Source organism: Melanotaenia boesemani, chromosome 19, assembly GCF_017639745.1.
Source record: "Melanotaenia boesemani isolate fMelBoe1 chromosome 19, fMelBoe1.pri, whole genome shotgun sequence".
Taxonomy (NCBI): domain Eukaryota; kingdom Metazoa; phylum Chordata; class Actinopteri; order Atheriniformes; family Melanotaeniidae; genus Melanotaenia; species Melanotaenia boesemani.
Window position 1 is genome coordinate 6,097,343 of NC_055700.1, and position 9,375 is coordinate 6,106,717.

Genomic DNA, 9,375 nt, shown 5'->3' on the forward strand with positions numbered 1-9,375 from the left:
AAGGAAAATTAGTGTTTGAGGAGTTGTATCTGCTAACTGATACTGTTGATCTTGTGGTTTTATGGTTAAAATTACACTGCAACTACTACAGACCTGGGATCAGTCCCCTGCCCTGAATAGAGTTGACCTTACAGCTTTGCAGGACATCAGCAGCTTCATGCTCTCCAAAGGACACAACACAGGGGGTATTTACAGTAAAACATTAAAGATATTACGATTTAGCTTTTCTTTCCTCTTTGCTTTAGGCTTTGTATTTATTCAGACATGCATCAGAGTAAAATCATTACATCCACCCATCCACTGTCCCTTTTCATAACATTTCCAATTTTAAAACATTTAGATTAACCCTGCTGAAAGCATGCAGAACAGTTATAAAAGGTTTAGAAGTAAACAGTCTGTATTTATACAAGAAGCTGATGGAGGCTTTCTGCAAGAGAAATAGGAAGAGGGTACAGTACCTGTAAGAAAGCTTCAGCCTTCTGATAGAAAGTTGCTGTTGAAGAGCTTTTCAGACTCTTGCACACAGGCTCCGCCCCCCACATGTGGGATTAAAAAGTCGAGGCCAATCATAAGTTCAGACACAGTTATAATTCAGAGGAGGTAGTGGCCACTCATGGTCAAGGTCGAATTTTATTTATAGAGCACATTTAGACTAACAAAGTCCTTCATAGTCAAATAAAATTTACAACAAAATCACCAAAGCAAAAAGAGACAAGATGGAAAGACACAAGAATTACATATAAATGGACTTTCCAACAGAGTGCTGTGCAAACCACGACAAAATTATCTGTCAAGTTTTACTTTAGTTTTAATCCAAAGAGATCCCTTCTGGTTATGCAGAACCATGACTGGAAGAGTTCATGCTTAAATATCAAGGTCTGCTTTGACCTTCCTGTTTACACATGATCTCCTCTTGTCCACGTCACTTCTCACACACTCGGAGACACACACCAGCTTGAGAAAATACAAGGAGGTGATGGTCATTTTCTTCAGCCAGTACTGAGGTGCAACACGTTTTATATAACAAAGAAACACTTTGCTGGAGAAGGATGAACCAGATTTCAGGGAGTCACTTATAAAAGACTGTATACTCATCATATGACCTTAATACAGCTGGCTGAACAAGTCTTGAATCTGCACAAATATCATTTGGCAATTAGAGGAATTTTAGCCGTAATGTATTCCGAGTCACTCTTCAGTGTGGAGGTGCAAATATGAAAACAGTGGAAGTGATATGCTCTCAAATCTGGACAGTTTTACATTTATATACGTTACGTAACGTTGGCTTGCTTCATCTTAGCTCATCATGAAAGTTACCTCCCGGCTGCATCCATCCATGTAAGTAAGTGTAAGTCTATGACTGCGTCATTTGAGGCGATGCTAGAAGAGGACATGCTGTCTCGGTGGCTGTCAGGCTCCAGTTTGCTCCACTGGCGGTCGTTCATGGTAGCATCTGTACAGACCTCTGGTACTGCTGACTGGGGCTCTGTCCACTCGAACATGCCCCTCACTTTTTGCTCATCTTACTGGGATGTGCGATGACAGAGGACTAAAAAGAGCTCTCCTGGTTTGAGCTGGCTGGGTGGCTGGGCCTGCTGGGCTTCCTGTGGACACTGTTGCAGCAGGGGGCTCTGCTTTGTGGTCTGACCTAAAATCTGTATCAGGTTTCTTTTCCATTGTATTTCTTTTGTTTTTTTTTCTCGTCTGTTTTGGCCCCCCCAGTTGAATAAGTGCTTCTGTCGGACTGGTTTTCTTGAGTGTAACATGTTGCTTTAATTTTCTCAGAAGGATTTTTCAGGGGGCAGATGCAGCAGAGGATTTCTTAGGCTCCACGCTCACCTTTGTTGGCGTTTGGAACACCTTGCATAAAGAAGAGGTCAGTGAGGAGACGGCATTTATTGCTGTGGATGGCAAGTGAAGTGGCCTCTCTCCTGGAGTGGAGGCAGAGCGGATAAAACGACAGCTACTGGTGTCTTCTGCAGGAAGTGCTGGAAACTGAGGGGCTGCTGGTCTCTGCAATGTGCAACAGTCTGTGAAAGTAATAAAAAAATAAATCACTGTCAAACTAACATTTCACTGTCACTCAGACTTCCGGCTGCAAAACTACAAAACTGCAAAACATATTACCTCTCATAGCTTCCATAGCTTCTCAATTCATATTTTCTCCTTAATACATGCTTTTTAGCTGCACAGCTCTACCCAACAAATAATCCAAACAGGCTCTTCCAATGTTCTACGTGGAACACACAAGCTGGGAAATAGAAGCATCTTATGAAGACAAATACCACAAAATTTTACAGAAGACTAACAAATAAGGTAAATCTGGTTAAAAGAAGGAAATTCATGTGGTCAACATAAGAAATTATAGTTTGCATCTGCCAGCATCACATGACTACACAGATGTCAGCACATATAAGTTGTGGCCAGAAACTAATACTTGATCTCCCTCTACAGGCAGAATTTGATGGTCATCACATGATCAGCTGGGAAACTGAAGGGGAGTGTGTTTGGGTGGAACAGCTGGGGTCCAACCAGAACTGCACTTTGCTGGAACATGTCATGTGATGGAAAGAAAGGAGTGTTTCCACATGGGTCCTGTCCGAACTTGAGTTTCTTGTGTCTTCAACTGCTAAACCAGTGTCATAAATTTACTCAAAATATGGCATTTTTCAAATTGATCTAAATGAACACTTTCAGCCAAATACAAATGTACGTAGGAATATAACTGCAATTACCAGAAAATAGGTTGGATTCATTCACCTATTATCTAAGGATGATATTTTGTTTATGCACAAAGCACGGTAACTTCTGTTCTTCTTTAAACTTCTGTTAGACTGAGGGTGTAACCTTAAAAAAAAGAGCTATGAATCTTGCTACCGTGTCAGTTGTGGCATTTGCAAGCAAATAAAGGGTTTAGGGCTGCAACTAATGACTATTCTGATGGTCGATTAGTCACCGACTATTAAAACGACTAGTCGACCAATCGGATTATGTATCTCATGATTATCATAAATGGATCTTATTTCACTTTCAGCTTTGAAATTTTGCATAAGGTTGTTAAGTAAGTCCGACGTGCCTCCTCTTTAAATGTTCGAGCATTGCAGACATATTTCCGTGGTATACAAGGTACGCTTTACAAATCTCACATTTATTTAATTTATTTTGTAAGTTTAACGTGAAGTTATCCCTGACTTTTAACGTTTTCCGCCGCCATTTTCTTCCCTAGTTCGCCACCATATTTTTCCCCTGGCGGACGGATTAAAAAAGAAGACGATGTCTCACTCTGTAGTTTTTTTTCTTTTTTTTTGCCGACAATAGTCGACGGCTAAATTCGTTGTCGACTATTTTTATTGTTGACTATTGTCGACAACGTCGACTAATCGTTGCAGCCCTAAAAGGGTTACTATAGTTAACTTCCCAAACAGCAGGTAGACAGATGACATTAAAAAGATGTGGCACCTGTGCTGCTTTACCTGGGTGGAAAGCTGCAGGTGAGCCTGCAGATTTATTGTCAGTGTAAAATAAAACAGCTGCTTTTGCACAAAAATGATAAAGAACCTTGTATTTGTTCATTACTATACCATTCACTGTGAAAAATCTAAAGTCCAAACACTGCTTCTCAGATTATTTGGTGTGACTGTAACCTCTGGACACCTTTGTGTACTAGTTTCCCTTCATCTGGCCAGAAAAGCAGCAAAAACATTAGCTTCTTTCACTGAAAAGTTACAGATGCATTAGCTCAGGTTGATGGAGCACCCGCTGCTCGATCACAAGGCAAACTACTTTTATGTATACTTGGTATACTTGTATGCAATTCAGTAACAAGGCAATAGGAGACCGTGAAACCACTAGATGGACTACACATCTAACAGCTAAGAAAAGCTCAATTTCAAATATACAAATACAAGTTACTAAATGAGATATCTGCATTATGTTGCTTTAGATCAGGGTGACTCCTAGGAGGGCTGCAGTCCTGCAGATTTCAGTGCATTCCTGCTCCAACACACCTGACTCGGATTAAATGGCTCCATCAGCCTATGAAGTTCTGCACAATGACTCATTCATTTGAGTCAGGTGTGTTGGACCAGGGATACATTGAAAACCTGCAGAACTGCGGCCCTCGCAGGACTGAACTGAGTGGCCCTGCTTAAGACCATGATTGTAAAAACTAACATACTATCACTAAACTAAGGGTTAAAACTCACCACTGTTCTCATCTGTCAAGCATGTGAGCAGTATTAGAGCATTTCAAAGAGACAAGCAATCCATTGAAATGAAAATATTGAGATGAAAGATACAAAGACTAAAGCTGCAATCTAAATCTATTAAACTAAAAAGGTATAACCCTCTTGCTGTCTTGAGGTTTCTGAAACCTTTGAAATACACGATCAAGAATTTGGAGCATTAAAACATCGTTTAGATCTTAAATGTATTGTTTCTCTTGCATGTATTGACTCTATATTTTTACCATACATCTATGAGGAGAACATCGACCCTTTTATCACTCTTGGAGACTCTAATGCAGACATGTCGTGTCACACACAACAAAGTTAGCAAGTTAAGTTTTCTTATTGATTGTATGACTGAAATTATGCAATTAAAACAGACTTAGTTGAAAGGATACTGTTAGAGAAAACCTTAAAAATGCACAAGTAATAAACAGGTACTTCTTCCCACAGTATTAAAATAGGCAGGTACTAATTTCCCACTTTCCTAATTAATCAAGTACTGTTCCACACATTTTCTTTTCACCTTTCTCTTTAGGGTCTTCTCCTGCATGTTCTTTGATGGATCAAAATATGACAGACTACTTCTCTCAGTTAACTAATTTATTAATTACAATTGATATGAGAAATGTGCAAATACAGAATTCTGGATTCGTATTGTCTGTCCCCTGGACTAATACAATACGGAGTCTGCTGCTGTTACAGTCAGAACTCCCTCTAACTGATCCTGGAATCCTTATATAGGGGTCTGAATATACACAGTTTTGCTGACTCATGCTGGAGTTGCAGAAGTTGGGCCACATGCAGTCACAGGTCATGCAGATGTCTACCCCCCTCCTTGTGACATCCATCCATTTGGTGGCTTCTTGTGTTCTGGAAAACAGGGACAAAGAAACTACACACAGACAAACAAGGGATCTCCTCCGAACTCCGCCTGACTTAGAAATTTCCCTTAAGTGTAACCTCTCACATGTTGTTTTATTGGCAACACAGCGTTAGTCAGCCCCTCACATGTTCTTCTCACCCACCCCATATGAACAGAGTCTCATTGTTGCTTAAGCACACTGTTAGTAAGTATTTGAGCTTAAAGATAAGAGATATTCAATATGATTAACAGAGTAAGAACATAAATGAAAATACGTAGCACACTTAAATAACTCCTTGATGAGTATCCCTATAAATTTATTTACAATACATAACATTTTTATTATTTTAATTAGATGTAACTACACTCAATATTTTATTTACATCACAAACAATTAACAAATGAACTCTAATGTGGTTTGTTTTGTTTGTTCCATGTGATTGTAGTGTGACCTTCCATCTCCACACCCAACTATTCTCTTGACTGGTCAAGACTGGAAAATGGCCTTCACCAAAAGAGCTCCAAACCTTGTAAAAGCAGATGATGTTGAGGAAGGGATCATCTCTGCCTTCTGCACTTACTTTGTCTTCAAGCTGGCAAATCCCGAGGCACCTGAAGAGCACACCGACGTTTCTCCAGAGGAACATCAGATGGAGCCCTGAGCAATGTAGGAAAGACTGAAACTGTTAGTGTCTATTTGATCATCCAGTGTGCAATAGAAAAGCATTGTGTAAGAATAAATAAATAAAATGCAAACATGACCAAAAATCATCCTGAAAGGATGAAGACGGGGAAATGGCCTGTGGCCTCCACCTGCAGGACCATTCCTTTATAGGTTGTCTTGCTAAACGCTTACTGTTTGACTGATATCCCAGAAATGGGACTGACTTTGAGTTACATGCTAATGATTATGTGGTCCCTATATTTTTTTAAATCAGTTTATATGTTGAGAGATGTTTTTTTTTTTATTTTTATTTTTTTAAATATACTCAAATTTAGGATGATGATTTTGATGCATTATAACACCACTTACAGACCAAGTATATACTACAACATTGGCAGTAATTTTGTGTGTTAATGCAAGTTTCTTGTTGTGCTTTAGTCGGGAAAAGTTGTTTGTTGTTGTCTTTTTAAATGAAATTGGTCTAGTCTCTATGTAGATGTCACCTTGTCTTCATCTTCATGAGTCTCCGTGCAGAAAGGATCCTCACCCAGAACATCTGCTGCCTACGGAAGAAACAATAGGAGTCCTGAAATTAGCATATTTATGAAGCCGGCTGAATCCTCAGAGCCACAGAAAGGCTGTTTCAGTTTGAGACTGTACTTCTGCCATGAGAATAGAATAGAATAGAATAGAATAGAATAGAACAGAATAGTCACTTGGATGAATAAAATAGTTCTGAATTAATAATAATAAATATAAAATAGTTTATTGTTCTTTTAAATAGATGTGAATGGTAAAGAAACTCTTCAGTGGTCCCTGTAACGTAGGTCAGGTCAGTAGTTCGGGACTCATCCTCCTGCTTTGCAGTAGGAACAGAGCACATTTCTAGTGCAGCAGGCTGCAATCTTTTATGGGGCCAAACGAGGTACGGAGTTGAAGGGTGGATTTGGAGGGTCCTTCAAATTCTGTGTATTTGGACAGTACTTCGTGTGACGTATGTGACCGACGAATCCGCACTTCGAAGTGTGCAGACCCTGAATTGGGACACACCGAACATTCTCATCTGTTGTGTTTAGTTGTGATTCATATAATGTTTTATAGAAATCTCTAAAAGCGTTATTTATTTATTCTTTTGTTTTCTTTTGTTCTCTTTGTTTTGTTAGTTTTTTAAACAATGAAAAAAAATAAATAAAAGTGTTTATTTATTCTTTTGTTTGTTTTGTTTTGTTGTTTTTCTTTGTTAACTTTTTTAAACAATGAAAAAAATTAACAAAGAGTTATTTATTTATTCTTTTGTTCTGTTTTTCTTTTGTTTGCTTTTTAAACAGTAAAATAAATAAAAGTGTTAATTATTTATTCTTTGTTTTCTTTTGTTCTGTTTTTTTGTTAATTTTTTTTTAAATATTAAAAAAAATCAATAAAAGTGTTAATTATTTATTCGTTATTTATTTAGAACACATGCTGAAGTTTTTGGTATGTCGTGGTTTTCTAGATGTAAGGACCATTCTCTTTTAAAGTAGCTGATAAACTCAGGAACTTTAAGGATCTTCTTTTCTTATCTTTTCTTATTTAGTCTTTTTTCTTTTCTTTTCTTTCTTTATTTTATTTTGATACTGACCCTGGTAGAGCTGCTGTAGAGATAATTACGTTTTATGCTTGTTGGCTTGAGTTGACTTTTTCCTTTTTCTAATGTTAGAATCCCATCAGGTGAAGCTGCTGTTGACCTGCTCTTGTTTTTACTGTTGCTGCAAATTTTGTTGTTAACAAATGATATTTTTGCTAAACTGGCATGTAGATTATTTGCTGACAAAATGACTCAATAGTGTTTCAGATTAACATGAGCTCATGAGATGAATTATGGAGTCCTGCTGTGATTGTTGTATTGAGTCTTTTGATGAGAGTCAGAGAGAGAAATCCTGGTCTGGGAGCTTAAAGCTGTGTGTGGATATCTGTCAGTATTGAATATTGATCTTTGCTGATTAATTCGGGATCTGAGGATTCTGAGGGATCCTTCTATATAAAAATATTTGTTGTCTTTGCGCCTGCAGCAGGATGCAAAGTTTCAGTGGTGCGTCAGCTGTTTGCTGTGAGAAAGCATTGTGTCTTTCATCTTCTTGCGGTACAGCATGTGAAGCACTCAACTATCCTTGAAAAAAAGTTGTTAATTGGTGTGAAAAACATATTTTCACGATTCCATTCAGCACAACACCGTAAATCATTGTTTGCAAAACAGAATGAATTATCTGAGTTCTGTGTAGCCCTAGAAACCTGACAGAGACCAACAGTTGAGTCATTTCGGCTGTTTGATTCAGTTTCCGTTTGGATGCTTACAGCCTGTCCAGGCCTTCTACCTTTATTGAATGACGTAATGACGTCTGATGGTAAATTTGTTCTTTCTGTGTCTATCTGAGCAGTGTTGTTGATGGGTTCTGTGCATATGACTTCTAATAAACTTGCTCTTTCTGTGTCTATCTGAGCAGTGTTATTGATGGGTTCTGTGCATATGACTTCTAATAAACTTGCTCTTTCTGTGTCTATCTGAACAGTTTTGTACTTGGGTGTTGTCTGGGAATTCCTTGTGGTTGGATGTGGTGGCGTGGCAAATGGGTCATTAACTTCAGAAAATACGTAATCCTCTGTAATAAAGTCATGCTGCAGGGCCTCACCTGGGGTGATACGATTCCTAAGATCTATCTCCAGCATCTTTTTGAGGAGGTCAATAAAAGCCAGAGTGTCCATAGGGTCATCATCTGTCTCATGCAACCATGGCAGGTCATCAAGAGATCTTATTGAATCGCAAACGTTGTTATAATCCCTTTCTTGCCATTCCACGCCGGTGTAGTATTCCTCTGGTGACTTTAGCTGCCAGACAAAGCCAGTAGAATCTTGGGAGAGAGTAAAGTACTTCTCTGCATAAAATCCAGGGACATGCAGGGGCATTCCTTGTAACTTTACGATGTTTCTCAAGATTTTATATTCAGAACTTGCAGCGATCCTATACTGACCAGTACAATACCTTTGTCCACTGGCAGGCCTAAAATGACCTCTTGAGACCTGTAAGCAGGAGCCTGAAGCAAAGCTCCCACCGGTAACTCTGGTTTCAGAGCAGCTAGGCCAAAATCGATCAGTTTAACTTTAAAATGCTGTAACTGATTGTTCACAAGCATAATGTTGTCTGGCTTGATGTCAGTATGAATAATTTCCTGGCTCTTTAGTGTATCCAAAGCGACCAGCATCTGCTCAGCAAAAAGTCTGATCTCAGAGACAGACAGCGGCGTGAAGTTCCTATCACGCATAAAGTCATATATGTCAGGATCTGGTTTAGGACCCAAGGAGGAGAGCACACAGTTGGAATTAGTGAGTGTTTATTTACAAAGCGATTGTGAGAAGTCAGGTGAGTTCCAGTGTGACTCGAGGCGAGGAGCAGGCAGGCAGAGGGCGGGCAGACAGGATTCCACGTGTTCGTTGTACAATCCAGGGCAGGGTGCTTGGGAGAGAATAATATGCTGGTAAGGACACAGATAGATAATTCTAGACTTAGATTTGTGCAGAGCCGGTTACCACTATTAGTTGTACGATCCAGCGAAGACTAGAGAAGATCCTGGAATCTTTATGCAGTC